General features: G+C 37.1%; 1 long non-coding RNA gene across 4 annotated transcripts in view; it reads right to left on the bottom strand.

Moving 5' to 3' along the window:
- The window catches only part of LOC110400508, a 228,137-nt gene that overhangs the window by 12,281 nt on the left and 199,281 nt on the right, over positions 1-16,575 (bottom strand). For all 4 annotated transcript variants that reach the window (XR_002439904.1, XR_002439901.1, XR_002439903.1 and 1 more), the window contains 2 exons: positions 14,083-14,179; positions 13,212-13,564 (listed from right to left, as the gene is read on the bottom strand). This is a non-coding gene — a long non-coding RNA (uncharacterized LOC110400508). The remainder of the gene's footprint in view (positions 1-13,211; positions 13,565-14,082; positions 14,180-16,575) is intronic.

The following is a 16,575-nucleotide window of genomic DNA, read 5'->3' as shown; positions in this document are numbered from 1 at the left end:
GTGAATTGAACGGATTTCTGTAAGCTTTTGTTTAAAAACAAGTAGCATGATTAGGGTGGAAAACAATACAAGCCCTAGATGATTTAAACGTCTGAAATATTAACGCTACTCCAAATTCTTCCCTCCCCCAGCAGCTTTGCATTAGTGAGCATATTTGTATCAGGAGGATTACCTGTTTTAAGCTGTGGTTCTACTTTGAGCTGTTGTCAGCAGGAAAAACTGATGCCCAGAACAACATTATTACACAAAAGAAATGCTGAGACCATAACCCGCTCACTGTAATGGCCCATTAGTACTGAAACACATTACCACTTCTGGTGGCAATCAGGCTGTACCTGCTAATTACCATGCATATGGCTGTCATGTTGGCTTTTACTAGTTGATTTAATTAATACGTAGCGCTCATGAAAGAATTGTTAGAAGAAAATAGGTAGGAGCAGATGAAACTAACAGACTTTGTAAATATTATGTATGTCACTCCAAAAGTAATGCCTCCTATTTATTTCCATGGAAACTGCAACAGATGCAAAAAGCACAATAGCACTATTTGAGAGAGAAAATTTGCAGCTATAAAACAGTTTTTCAGCACAGTTGCCACCAATAGCTGTACATTTTCACCAGTGATGAACAAGAGTCTGCGTGCCACTCATAAAAATCTGCATAGCCATCCAGAATGTGGCTTGTCTTTCACATTGTTGTCACCACTGCTGAAATGCACCATTCACCGCCTCACTGTGCTCACATCCACTGTTTGATCTCCATAAATATTCAGCAAGTGTCAATGAATGTCAGTGGGTACCACTTTTTCTGCATGATGGAATTCAGTTCCACACCTTTGCGTCATCCTCCTTTCCATGTGAGACACCATTCTGTCAGGCTGCCCCTCTGCTGTCATCTGTCACACAGCAACAAAATGTAATGGAATACTGGTGGGAAGGTTCAGCCTCTACTGCCAGACCACCAACATCTGCCTTTGACATCGTGGGTCAACACAATGACATAGTGGGCATTACCTTTCGAGCAGCCCTCATATTTTTCATATGACACATATGAAAACAAAAGATGGCTTAATGCACTAAAAAGGAGAATAAACAACAGGATAGAGAAAGAATAGCTTTAATTTCATTGTACTATGTCAGTTATGTCATTTTTCTTCACTTGTAACCCTTCACAGGGAACCACTCCTGGCTGTACAAATCTTGGGTGAATACTCCTATCTTTGTATCACAGAGAATCCGTAAGACACAGCATTCTCGCCTCAATTTCACGCATTCTCTGAATAATCAGATGAAAAGCACAAAAGATTAAAAAAGCATGAATCCTACCCTGACAAGAAAGGACTACAGGACCTCTAGCACTATAATTGTTACAGCTGCAACAGTTGTTGGTCTCTGCTTACATTTTCAGCAGAAAGAAATAAGAAAAAAAGCAGCTTTATGTGACTTAGGTACATTTTCCATTTTATATTTAGGCAGGAAGGCTTTTCAACTGTTTCTCATCTACTCAGAAATAGTATGTCCTAAAGATTGACAGTTTTCAGAGGAATATAATACAGATCAAGAGTATTTATGTTTCCAAAGTACTATGATACCTTGTGGAAGGTAAAGCCAGGCAGAAGCAATAATGTTAAGTACAGCCTACTACAAAGACGGGAAATAAACTTCAGTTTTACTGTCTATACCTGTGAGATTTGTACCAGAAAATTACTGCTCGGAAAGGACAGAACTGCTGATATATCACAGCACTAGATTTGTGTTAGTTCATGAAGTGTGCTTGGTAACCATGGGTACTAAACGATTTCATCAAGACTTCAGATAATCTAGGGACTATAAATAGATTTGGAAACAAAGTAGGTGCTTACCTGCAGTATACACAGGAAACACAATATTCTTTGTAACACAATTCATTTCTGTGTGCTCCAACAAGAATCTAAAGGTATTTACAGAAACACCACCCAATTTTTGTGCCCTCCTTTTTACCTAGCCTGCCTACCCTTCATGTCTCTTTCCTTTTCAATCAAACTGAGCTTGGGCAGTAATGAACAGGATAGTAATCATAAGCCCTCACTCAATTACATTCAAATGTTAGAGAAAAGAACGTAGAATAATGTGTACTAACCAACACAAAGAAAAGCTAACCATGTGAAAGATGCATGGAGTATTGGTTAAGAATTTGTCAAAAACTGCTACTCAAAATAATAGCTACTTTTTCAACATTATAGCTTTTTTATAATTATTATTTTTAACTCTGGCTATGCTTACCTTCAATTAAAAATAAAAGCAAAAAATTCAGGAGAACTGTGTATCTCCTGGAGACAAATGAACAATACTGTACACATCTCCCTATCCAAGTTGTGAAGAATCCAACATGCAGGTAATTCAGTTAATCAGATCATCCAAGTCACGGTAGTATTTGCTACAAAGCAAAGCTAACAATAAACTAGGTTCAGCATTACAGGTTCTGAAGAAAGCTTGGAAATATGTGATACTATGGAGGCCTCTGCTTCAATAGAATGGGGCTGCTATAATTATATCTTCTATTCACATTTGAGCATCCTCCTGCGTTAGTGGCACCTGTCCTTTGTGTTTCTGTGCTTTGAGAGGTTATGGCAATTGTGGATTTTTTTTTCTAGTGTAAACAGTAGAAAAAGAGGCAGCTCGTTTCAAGATTCTCAGACATTTCAGAGTAGAAATGCTTTGGCCTCACAAGCTGAATTTGATTTCCAACTTTGTAAACATTTCTGATGAGCTGCTTACATTTGAGTAACTTAGTGATCCTTTCAGCCATCTTTCATCACTCAGCCTATAAGCTTATATATTTTCTATGCATCATCTCTCCTTCCTTACATGGATACCTCTAACTTGATTTTAAGCAATGCTTCAGACATGAACTAATCAGCCTAATAGGTGATGTGGCTTAATATTCAAACTCGGCTGAGACTCAGAGTAATAATGCAGTGGGACTTCATCCATAAGCCATAGTTCAAGCTCACATAATTCATCAAAATCACAGGGAGCTCCAAGGCTGTGGCTGGGCTGGGTGAAATAGCTGGCAGCAATGCTTGCAGTAAAGGCAGAGTGGAAGCACACCAAGTCCAAGTGAAGCAAATGCTCCAGCAGCTTTTCTCTGTCAAACTAATTCATGGGTGCTCAATTTTTAATGGGAAAATCTTAATGAATTTTGAGCCAAATGGCTCTTTTTCTAAAGTCTAACCAGCATAGGGATTTATACTTGTATAGCTGGAACTAATTACAGATTTTTTTTTCATGCTTTTTGGCTACCTTTATCATTAAAGTGGAAAAATTCGTACAATACAATATTAAGGCAATGAAATGTTTTTCTCATCCTAGAAAGAAGTATCAGTTATTAGGTTTCTCATTTTAAAATAAAAGTCACCAGTAATCTTTGCCAGTATGGACTGGCCACGTTAGCTAAACATGTTAATGGCCTAAAGAGGATTTTCACTACTTAACTATGAGTATTTAAAAAGTTTAAATTGTTGAGTGTTTAAACTTGCATGCTACGTGCTGAAAGACAGACTGAGGATGTCCCAGGGAGCTCAAGGACCCGAGGTGCATGCTGGGGCTCAGCACATCAGCACCCAGTCCAGCCTGCACAGAATTGCCTAACCACTAAAAACAACATGCTGCCACGGGGCTGGTCTCTGCTGAGGGACACTGGAGAGAGGAGACACTGGAAGAGCTTGGAGACAAAAGAGAGGGCCAGGAGGATCACTGCCTTCCCACTCGGAGAGGCATTCCCCTGAAGTCTTCATGCTTTCCCATATGCGCCTATGACTGCATTTTAGATCATTAGGCACAAGCTATTTCAGGCATGTATATCTACATGATTATAAAGAGAAATCTGAACAAATGTGTTAAAAACAAGGCTTTCCTTTTTTCTTAGTTTATTATATAGTTATGCTTGACTTCACATTCATTAGTAAGTACCCATGCAGTCAAGTCTGACATCCAACCTGATGCTGTCTGACATTCAAACTAATACAATGAGCTTCAGGAGGGAAGCCCAGTATACATAGTGTTCTCATTTGCATACCTTTCAAGCAGAAGCATGACCACTTAGGTATGAATTTAGTCACACTGGAAAACAAAAAACAAACAAGCAAACAACAACAACAACAAAACAGCAAAAAAAAGCCAGTCAAAACATTAAACTGTATTAGTTTTCCAGTATTCCTAGAGAAAGAAATCTGTGCCAATTATCCCGCTAGATAGTACTTTCCTTCAGTGAGCATCAGAATCTTAATAAAACCATAAATCAAGCTTTCCCTGTGAAAGGCAATGAAACTTCATTAATTTGTATCATTTTCAGATGTGGTCACCCAACAAAATGGTTGGCTGCCATGCATTTTTCTTCTCAGAAGAGGAACAAAGACTCATCATAAAGCACAAAAATGACCAAATGTTTGGCAACTTATGAACAGAAACAAAATGGTATATAATTTACATATGTAATGTGCTTGTCAAGGTGAAGGACACAGATCTACTAGCTGATAGTGGGTGTCTATGTCTGTGCAGAGAGATAGAAGGTATATTTTATCCTTCTTAGGAGCTCTCTTTTTGGACACCAATTTATCAGCTTCCATAAACGTCGGTAGGAGTTAAAAGTACAACAGGAATTAATACTTCTTCAACTCAGGCCATTTTCTTCAGAAACTACAATGAAATCTTTTTGCAAGTTTTAGTCTGGTTGAAATTATGCCTAAGAATCCTTATTAGTTGCTTTATTCTTTCTCTGTTTCTCCAATGAGCCAGATCATGAGAGGATAGAATAAGAGCAATTGTACTTCATCAGAACAAGAGGTATAGGATAGAAAAGGTAATTATACAAGGAAATGTGATGATTCACGTACAAAACCTAGAACTGCTTAAGGTGAAAAATAGACCACCATTATCATCACTTACATTGAAGGAGCTCTAGTTTATGGAAAATAATTTATAGACAAAAGAAGAGAATATTTTTAAAAGTATTTAAAATAAATACACACTAGTTACACAAATAGGGGATTACAAACACTTAACTACTTTTTTCTAAGTCTGTATTGCCAGTAATATTCAAGTACCACAGTTATTTCTCTATCAAGAACATATTTGGGTCTCAAAACTGACAAGCAACACTCCTAATTTACAATATGCTCAGCATCTTTGAAGACTTAAAGGGTATTCTCAAAATCCCGTGAAAGTTCGCTACGCAATACATTCCTTAACATGACCTTATCAAGCATGGCAGCTATTGGAGACATCAAAACCTCCATCGCCAACTGTATTCATGTGAATGAGAGCCCTGCACATGCTTATGGTTGGCAGTACAAAGCAGTTATATCACTAAGAATCAGAGAGGAAGGACAAACTTAATTTACATCCATTGACTGACCTCAGTTATTTCGGAATCTTTTAATGGGAAGGGTATCTGAAAGTAAATGGAATGGGACTAACATCTGGGCCCAAATGCTCTCCGTTGAAGTTACTGGCACATTCAAAATAGAATAAATTTGAAGAATGCAGGCAGAGATTTATTCAGATTTAAGTACCGCTAAAGTATCAAAAACAGTCAACAACAATAGATTTTTAATTTAATTCCAAAACAAAGATTACTATGAAATTTAAGCATTGTTTAAGTGGACATGCCCAGTACACAGATAGCCAAATCAGAAGAAATTCTAGTATAGGATCATGAAAATCTGTATTTCACAGAACTAACATGACACTGCAAAGTGACCGTGAAGACTTTCTTCCCTTAGGTCTTCTTCAGACAGACTCGTTAGTCCTGTGCAAGACAGTGAACTGTGTGGAAACTTTAGGTTTTCTGTTAAAATTCATACTTAAAGAGCTTTCCACCCATTGCCATCCCTAGGGTTTGTTTTGTCATTTTTATTGGACAAAATCAAAATCCACCACTGGTCTGCGAAATTCCCGCTGCCTGATTGAATGATGAATTACTTGAAGGCTGAGGCTGCCTCCTCTTACTGTGGTTACCAAAGCTTCCTACCTGCTGATAACAGTTCCAGTTGGGCTATTTCAAGCTGCTGTTACTGCTAATTGTATTTTCTTCCCCCTCTGCTGTTATTCAAATATGAAAATATTTCGCTGTTTTAGAACAGCCTTGACATCCAACATCTGGGAGCATCCCAGGACACAGCTTGTCCTTGCCTGCTGTTTATGGCAGTTGTTTTCAGTAACTCCATCCTACTCTGTTATTCCAAACACTACAGAAATACTGGTTCTGACCGTGGAGGGAAATGAGCTGCCAAGCAGAGGACACCGAGCATCTTCCAGTCCAACATCCCTTAGGGAGCAGTCCTGCCTTACAGGAGCTGTGTAACCGAGATATCGAGAGGCTGAACCGGTACAAATCAACTACAAAGGGTCCTTCCCAGGCCCTGTGATTTGCGGAAGCACCAGAATCCCTAAACATAGATAAGCCATTCTGAAATGGGCACTTTTTTTATTTCTATGTCTAAAAAAAAGCTGTTTGGTGAGAAATAGTATCAGCAGCAGGATAGCACTGCTTCTCTGAACTTTTTTGATACTAAAAGAAGCCATTCTTTCAAAGAATTCAAACTGCTGTTTGATTCCAGGGTAAATGGGCAGCTGGGACAAACTGCAAAGTTATTGATGAAAAACCATAAAATAGGTCATTCCTATGTTAGATTTCTACAAAGATTGTACTCAAAACTGATAGAGTAAGATTATGACGGGATCATATGGCATCTTGGCCATTCTATATGCTGTGCAATTCTCACTCTTAAAAAATTATTGACATTCCCAGATACAAAATAGACATGAACATTTACTTAAAATAATTATGCTATACCTTGCAAAGATATTTGAGTAACAGTTCCTTGGCTGCATCTCCTCTTGCTTTGTTACTCCACAGTTCTTATACACCATTAAGCATCTTCTTTTGCACCCTTAAAATTAGCAACAATTATACTCAGCTTTTAAAATAAAACAAACCTTTGAATCGTGACAGGATTTAATTACATCCTTCTCATACTTATTTAATTTTAAAGTAACTGTCCTGAGGTGGGAGGGGGAAGACAGGAACAGCTGAAGAATCAGTGAGTGCATAGGACATTAATTAAACTCAGACTGAGGAGTTACTAAGCTCCAATTTGCAAGTTCCAATGCAAGAACAAAGTTTAAAAGATAGCCTTAAATTTTCTAATATTCATATTCTTGAGAACATGCAAAATTCAGAAATTGGCTTTTTTTCCTTTTTTTTTTTTTTAAATACTAGGTTTTCTAGAATTAGATATATAAATTCCTTTAGGCATTTTCCAGAGAATCTTTCAAATGTTGTAAGCACTTTCTTGAAAATTACTTTTCATCATTTCCAACTTCCCTATTGTGTTGGGTTGTAAGGCTGTGTGACAAGGTTATGGAAGAGACTAGGGATACAGGATGTGCTTGGGTGCTTGAATCAGTTTCTCAGTTAAGTCATTAGAACTGTGTAAATAATTTATTTACTTATTTATTTTTCAATCAGAGAGGTGCAAAGCTTATAGTAAGGGGTGTAATAAAATCCATTCTGAAAATAAAATCATATCAGGAATGTTTTGTGTAATTTTTTATTCTTTGGGTGTTATTTCCTTTGAAAGCAATATTTCAACTTAAAAAAAATTAAAAAATCTAAAATGATTTTGTTCAAATGTTTTGTTTAAATTAATTAAAAGGGAAATAGCTTGACCTTAGGTTATGTTTGGCAGACTTAAGTAATTTTAACTATCTTAGTGTAGAAACCTAAGCAGATTGATTTCAATAGTACAGCTAGCGCTCAGCAAAGTGCCTCACTGACTTGGTAATAGGGATAATAAAACAGAAACCCCCAAAATTTTGGAGCCTCATATGGGATTAATCATCTTCACCACCAAATTAGAAATCACTGAGAACAGAAGTGAGGCAGGGAACTGCAGAACTCCTCAATTTCCAGGACAGCTGCTACCACAAGAAATGAACCTACAAGATAAACTCCCAGGAAACTTTGGTTTTATGGGTTAGGGCCTTCAGGGTTCATGGTATATATAAACTAACAAGATCTATGCAATGTTATAAAAGATTGGCCTCTTTTTGCCTTCTGTTGTCTGATAATACAGCCATGGAGAAAAGAACACTTCCGCATGTTTAGGAACACATCACAGGATGACCTGCAGTTTCAGGACCCCTGATAACCAAAATATCAAAGAAAGCAGTTCACAAGCAGATAGACATGGGAAGCCTCTTGAATGACAATGCTGCTGCCACTTTGCTGTGACTGAAAATCCAATCTATTTATGGTCTCACTGTATGGGCACCCCAAATCACTATGAATTCTGAAAACCTTGGCCTTTGCTGTAATTGCTGTAAGCACGTCCTTCACATGATGTGCTGTTATATTTTTTGTTACAACACTAAAGCAACACTGTCATTTCCTCTGAATAACAGATACTGTAATTTGCAAAACCAGGATGATGGGCAACAGGCATAAAGTCTAGTTCAAGTCAAGAACCATTTTGGCTTAAAAGAGGGTCTGATGAGCTGAGTGATACAGAATTTCAGAAAACCACTGTATAACAATTGTGGGAACACAAAGGGATGTATGGGGATTTCTAAACTGCAAAGGCAACAAAGCACAAGATGAAGGGAGATCAGATTTAGGAAATTATGCAGCTGTTGATATGTTAAAGGAAGACTTAAAGCTGGACATTTAAAAGTGACATGGAACAATCAGCAAGACTTGATGGCAAAGAAAAGAACTGGGTGGATCAAATGTACCTTTCCCGAATTATCCTAATAAAATGTTGATTTGATGTTTCAAAACCAACAATGTAATGAAAACTAACCTTTTGAAACATTATGTCTGCCACTGTATCTTATTATTTATTTCACTGTCACTAAAATACAGCGTTTAAGGTGACATTAGAAGCAAACTGATTTGATTTCTGTTTAAAAGGCAAATATGCAATTTTAATTCCATTTCCTTTTGCAGTGCCATTTAAACTCAGCTCTGACAGAAAGGAAGTCAGACATTCGGATAAATGAGAGAGGTTGATTGAATATTGATAAGCCAATTTTTAATTTATCAAGGTTATCTGGAGGTGCGAACTTGATGCTGCATGCTAACAAGAAGTATCAACACAGTAAGTGATGTGCGCAGCGAGATGCTTCTTTGGGGAACCAGCTCGGGGTGGGCTGGGATTATAGAAATGAGAATTTTGCAATGGGGATAGAAAGTGACTTCCTGAGGGGGGAATTTAAACAGATGGGAAGTGTGACAGAGAGATGGAGATGAATAGGTGGCAACTTTTATACTTCACAGATTGCAGCATTAAAGCCACATCAAATCAGTACAGATGAGAGAGAAAAAAAGAGAACTACCTTTGTGAGAAGTACAGTTAACTTGTCACAAAAAAATGCTAATGTTTCTCTTCACCAAATTTTCACAGCAAGCCAGGTTATCATTACAGACCTTACAGTGCATTCTCTACATTGTCAGAAATCTGCAAGGCTTGACAGCTACCCACAAAAGACAATGCCCGAACAGTTTAGAGTGAGAGAGAAACCATTATTCTTCACAACCATTATTCTTCAGTCTCAGGGATTCAGAACAGAGCACAATATTAAAATAATACAATATAAAGCAGAAATAACATCAGAGGAATACACAAGACTGCAGAAAAAGAACACAGATTGGTTCATAGAAAAATTTTAATGAAGCGCATTTTGTAAATCTCACATATTTGCACATTTCTATTCATTAGAGATAAGTAATTAGAATATTTCATTTCATAGATTTGTCAATAACTTAAAAGAAATGTGAGACCCTCAAGTGCACATCAGTGTAGTGAGGAAAGAGCAGAAAAAGCTTTTCTTTAGCATTTTTCTTGTGAAGTTAGAAGTACCAACCGAAACCTTACATAGGAGCTTCAGTCTGAGAAAATAAAAAAGAGAATTTTGAAGCAGGGAAAGAAACTCAAGCGTGACAAAAAGACATCAGTGATATATTTCAGGGCTTTGAAATCTATTCTTCAAATTTTTACAATTCATCACATACTTTTCAATAATTTTGTCTCAAAGTTTCAAAATTTATAAGAGAATAATCATTACTTAGAAGACAATTAGCCTACCTGCTTGATAAACAACACAGGCACATGACTGCAGCTTTGACCCACCTCCTAATTGGTGCAAAACGAACCTGCCAAATTTTGGCACACTGCAGTATGGATGGAGTCACAGGATAATTTCCTTTTTATGCATTTTAGCTCCTGCCCACTCACTCTGCCAGCAGTAAGCAGCATCACTGTGGCACCATGCTCTCCGCCTGACTGCTGCCAGCCAGGGCAGTCACTGTAACAATGCCTCAATGCTGGCTGCTGGAGGCATAGCTCTAGCCAGCGATTTCCCATCATACCATGTTACAACCCGATTTAACAGGTGACTTCTTATCCTTGTTGCTGTCCTGCATGAAAGAAAATTAAGTCTCTGATGTAAATTTCCTCATCTTTACATCTTTTCCAGATCTACAAGACATTACTTTCTGCAATTTGTATCTGTATAAGTATGGGGCATATGGACTGAGATAGGATTTCTCCTAATTTGAATCTATAGCACTTTCTTTCATCAGTTCCTCAAAAACTTTTTTCTAATTGTCCCTCAGAGTTTCAAAGTTTGTAGCAGATTAATGCTGTATCTGCTCTTTATGTTTCAGAGACAGACAGAAAAACATTCTTACAGCATGTTTCAAATAGTGAGTACAAGTGAGTATAGTCAGCAGAGAATCTATACTTCTCCCCATCATAAATATCATTGACCTCTTTTGAATGACCCATACTACTGTCTTGGTTCAATTCCTCTTAACTCTTAGACCCTATTAATTCAAAATAGAAATCTGAGATATTAAACTGATAGTGCACAACATTTAATTTCCTTCAGACATAATTTGCCCAGCTCTGAGAATCAGTCTCTGTGAATTAATGATGCATCTCCATATCTGTATGATAAAGATAGAGGACTGTGACAACGTTTACATCTGATGCTATTAGAGTCTCTTCAATGATAATCATTAGCAAGTCCATTAATGAGAATGTATTTCCCCAAGGCACAATGGCCATTCGACATTGTAATCTAGATCTATAGTCTCCAGAATCTCTATTTAGAAAGCAATGAAATAAGTCCCTGAACTGTATTATGGTTATCACTCAAATCATCTCACTGCACAAAGAAAGATGAGGGAGACTTTCTTCAATACTGGCAGTGTAGAACATTAAAATGTACAACTGTCTATTTTTGTTAACCAATAACTGTATTAGAAATGCCAACAAAAACTAAATGCTGCATCCCAATGGCTTTGAATAACTGAGCAAAAAATATTCAAATCCTTCACCTTAAAAAAGTTATATTTAAATGGAGTAACAACATTAAGAAACTCAGCACACTTATTATTTTAAGCATCTAATAGTAATGATGGACTTGTTAAAACACAGTTCAGTTGGCCTGAAATCTGTGATCGAATTAAGAACTGTGCAATACGCATTTTCTTATTCAGATGAAAAAGTAGTTCAAGAAACAGAAGAATTACTTTCATTCCAAAATACTTTAAAAAAAAAAGCAAAGAACAAATAATCAAACAAAACAAAAATCCAGCTTTCCATCTTCTATGAACTGGTTTCACCTAATATATAATAATTCATCCTACAGCAGGTATCTAAGTTGGCAGTTTCACAGCAACAACTACTGTGGATAAATACAGACTGCTGTTCCAAGTCCTAATATCTACTGAAAGAAAGAAAGTGGGAGGGCATCTCTTCTCCAACAACCTTGGAGCCAACAGAATTTCAGACTCCTGGACAACATACTGGCACCCCTCATCAGTGTTAAACTGAAAGCTTGCTAAAGGCGACAGAATTGAAATCCTCCTTTAAATCTATACTATTGAGGAGAATTTTTTGTTTCTTAAACCACAAGCTGCTATTCATCATTCTCATTAAAAGATTCTTCACAAAGGCACAATTTTCAAAAATGTTAGTATTATGTAAAGCAAAATAATTTATGCTCAGAATATAAAGGAGATGTGTAGATTGCTGTATGAAGACATGGGTAGTCGTTCTTGGAAAATGCATCCTTGTCACAACAGCCTCCACAGTCACTGCTGAACTTGTCCCACGTTATCACAAATCTGCCCTGACCCTGATGGATTTTGCTTTTAAAAAAAAATCTATCCATTTATTTTAAAAGTATTACAGAAGATGAAAGACAGTTGGCAATAAATTAATTGCTTACATTGCAATACAAATGTTAACACTGCTCCTTTGATATTTTGGGGATTATCTTTTTCCTTTTTTTTTTTTTTTTTGTTTGGCCCAGCACTAGCTGTGTTTTCTCCCCGTGTACCATGCACAGGGAGACCCTGGCTGTGAGCACAATATTAAGTACTGATGTCTTTCCATGTTTGTGTCACGTTCATGATGAGCACTATAATTTATTAGCACACTGAGATGAGAAATAAAATATGTGGAAGAGATTGAATCCTGCACCTGCCTGATGTGAGATTCTCAGATTTTTCTACACAGCCTCTGTAAGAAACAGAGTGGACTAGATGTTCAGTTTCATCTTGTGTAGAAAATTCTGTCTGTGTAAACTGTCTGGTTTTAGAAAAGGCTTAAACCGCTTCTATTTCCACTTCAGTCTCTCACAGACATGTTGGGAGATAAAGTACTGTACTTTCCCCAGTTTCCCTAGCTATGCTACTGGTTCAAGGCTAATTTCCTAGAGTGGAAAACATGCATAAAAATTTCAAGTATTAAATAATGCTCTTACCTGAAAAGGACAATGCGTTTAGATCATCAAACCTTGATAGTTATTACTGCTTTCTTAGAATTTAAAATTCACAAACAAACCTGAAATTCCACATGTTATAATTTACTCAGTGAGCATCAAGGTGATTTCTAAGCAATTGCTTGTGAAATGTTACATTTAGAAATGCAAAATAAGTCTTGTGTTATAAAATACAATGAGGAATTTTAAAATCCAAATCCCTCCTCTTCTAAAAAGGAACAATTTTTTTTTTTGTCCTGGAAACCCACACCCTGTTAAGATTCAGACCGTGTTTGGCAAATCTGAGTTTGGATGAACATTTCAATGTGAAGACATAATACTTTGGAAAGGGAAACATATAATGAACCTGACAAGAACAGCAGTACACACAGGGCTTACCATAGGAATAACAATTGTGCCAAAATTAACCACGTCCACAAAATTGCAACTCCTTTATGATCGTCTTAAGCAGTTGCCAGTGATGCTGACAAATTCCAACACAAAGCAATATACTGGAAAACAGATTCAAGAATGTTGATAAGTTCTTGACATATTCATCTGAAACAATACAAGGTGATGAATTTTCTGAAACACACTGAGAAAATTGCATCAGCACACAAAGGTACTCAAACCATATTGGTGGCAGTTCATAGGAAAACTTGAATTCAAAGTTCCCAGTGAAATGTTTCTTTCCCAGAAGATTCAACCACCTGGGGTGCTCTGAAAATGCCGTTTTCTCATCCTTTGTTGTGCTGGCAGAACAAAATGTAACATAGAGTTATGCATCAACATTTCTGCAAATGCAATTGAATTCAATTCTTAATAAAGGCATTTAGAGTATACTCTCTCTATTTTCATTATGTATAGCATTTTTTTGTGTGTGATATGCTGAGCTTCTTTTAACAAATCAAATGTCTGGTTCTTTTTACTGACTTTCAGGAACTGTACTGCATTTGCTGTTTCAAGCAGGTGTGTGCTATGTACGTACAAACACCAGTTTGGGATCTGCACACATAAAAAGACATCACTTAAGATTGATGTGATCATCTTTACAAGACAATTTTTCTAATATTTTGCAAGAGGTGCAGGATCACAGTCTTCCAGCTCTTATTCAATCAGGGTACTTGGAGTTGTCTGCTTTTGTGATCTTACTTTGAGAGCAAACTAATACATAACTTGTTGTACTAATGAATTGTCTCCTTGAAGCTTGGCATCTTTGGCAGGAACATGACTTCCATGGTAATAAAGTAGCGGAGAGATTTCTAATTACCTTTGGACAGTTAACCTTCATTATTGTTCCATGACTTCACTGAGTCAGTGTTTCTTGATGCCACTCATCACAGGCGATGCCTCCAAACAGACTGACTCTGCAAGTCAAGAAAAAAGTCATCTTACTGACTTTGTGATAATAACCAGAAATATACAGAGATGAAATGAAAAAGGAGAAAAAAACACACTATGCAGATTAGAAAGAAGGCAAACAGAAGAGAACAGAAAAAGATAAATAAGAAGGTAAGACTAGGCAGAAGGTAGAAAAATGGGAAGAAAGCTCAGAGAAAAATATCAAAATAACTACTCCTCTTGGTTTTCTGTAAATAAAGGTGTTTCTAAATCTAGATGTACACACAGTTAATGCCAGTTTGCTGTACAACATTCTGGCTCTCTAATCTTCTGGAGTTACTTCAGAAACCAGGATCAGGTTCTTCAGAAAGGTTACAAACTGAAGTTTCTATGAACAATTGCTCTCTGACCTGTATAGGCTTTACAAGAAAAACAAAATACACAGATGTGACTTTCTAGATGGGCCATTCTGGGTCCCCAAACATACTTCTGTGCAAATCACATGGTAGTCCATTTCTGGGAGAGGAGTTGGCAGTTGTTAGCAGTTCACAGTCTCAAAAAAAGCTTTTATAGTAACTTTTGTTCATTCCTTTGTATCTGACTATAAATTAAACTTTTGTTGCCTTCTAAAATGCCAACTGCACTGGGAGTACACCGAGCTTCAGAAAGGATTATATTTATCAAGGCTCCTGCTGAAAATATTACTTTTACAGTCTCAAATATCATCTTAAAATCTAAACACCTGCAAGTCTCTGCTATGATAATATCAGTTTTGATTGGATCACTCAATAATCAGCTGCCAATTCTTGCTGATCTTCTGGTCTTTTCCTTGTACCTTTTACTTTCTGGTGTCTGCAACAGCTTTCTGGGAATGTACTGTTCCTTGGGAAATTTAATATCTGCAGTCTTTTCAATGAAAGAAAATACTAACCAGCTTCATGAACAGTAAAAAAAAAGGCTGTAAATATATTCAGAGAAGTGAAATGGAGCATTTTTCTTACTGGTTTCAATGTAAATAATATAATGTGAGACACACAGAATAATATATCTAAACTACTTTTACATTTTGGAAGGAAAAGAATTTCAGAGATCTTCAGAGATGAGAACTAATTAATTTTTAAATGTGCTCATTTAAGCTCTTTATACAATGTCATGTCTAGAATTACTTCAGACTTGAACTTCACCCTAGCAACCAACTGCAGCCCCAAAATAACTTCCCAAGTAGTCCTCCCATGGGTAGTTTTGAATCTTTTGCAATAATAATTACCATGTGGCATAATTGCAAGGGACAGTTTGGTCACACATAGAACATACTCTTGTGGTATTTCATGTGTGAGTCATCCCAGAACAGAAATGCAGTAATAAAATTTAGCTGATCATAATCTTAAAATATTCCAGCCAATGAAGTCAAACAGCCAACATATTTCCCACATACGTGCCACAAGTATCTCCTGCTAAATTATCCAGCACCTGGTAAATGCTGTTAATTCACTTGCACCTAAGTAAATTACAAATTCCAGCAAGCAATCAGGTATGATTAATTTACATTTTGGGAAACTATCAAATGGTTAAGGCTGAAGGAAAACAGCTTAAAATAGACTGTAGAAGGTAGCACTAATTAGGAAAGCTCTTAATTCTACTTATTTCTCAGCTTCAGAGTTTTCTTCAGGTTTTCCTCTCAGAGCACCACATGAAGAACAGCTGTGATCTGAAACCTGTGATTGCAGGGATTACCCAGGCAAACAGAAAGCAGCATTTGGACCTCCCATGGAGAATTTCATTTGACCTCCTTTATATTCCAAGAAGTATACTAACAACAAGAAATAAAGCTTTGGTAAACAATATCGATCTGTTAGTGCACTTTGACAACTGGCCCAGATGCTGGGGAGTATTCACACAACAGCTTTCTTCTCTACAACGGCAGTGAAGTTAGGGACTATTGGAATACTTTGGAAGAAGGAGGTGGAAGAAAACAGCTGCACAAGAAGAATTGAGAAGGGATAATAATTAGGGAGAGGAAGGAGACGGGAGGTCAGGAACTCTCTGCAGTCATTTGGGAAGCTGTTTTCAATAATGTAATATGCAGAATGATTAATATCACCCAGAATATAAATGATCTCATATCTGTCTCTGACATCGCCTCTCAACCAGGCCTGTTTTCCATTTTGATTGAAGTTACCTGTTCCTCCCTGACTTCCTCAGCGCTCCTCTGTTCCTCACCTACTGTTGGACACGTGAGATTTCTATTTTTTTCGCTGCACTGAAACATGCCTCCCTCAGTAACCTCAGCACACCGACCTTCCTTCTACCTCCTGCTTCCATTTCTAATGACACCAGAGGCTTGAGTTAATCCACTAAGCTCAAAAAAGGCCGTAGTTTTCAAACACAAACTTAGCACACAGGAAACAGAAAAGCCTATCCT

Source organism: Numida meleagris, chromosome 5, assembly GCF_002078875.1.
Source record: "Numida meleagris isolate 19003 breed g44 Domestic line chromosome 5, NumMel1.0, whole genome shotgun sequence".
Classification (NCBI taxonomy): domain Eukaryota; kingdom Metazoa; phylum Chordata; class Aves; order Galliformes; family Numididae; genus Numida; species Numida meleagris.
This window is presented reverse-complemented; position numbering and strand designations above follow the sequence as displayed.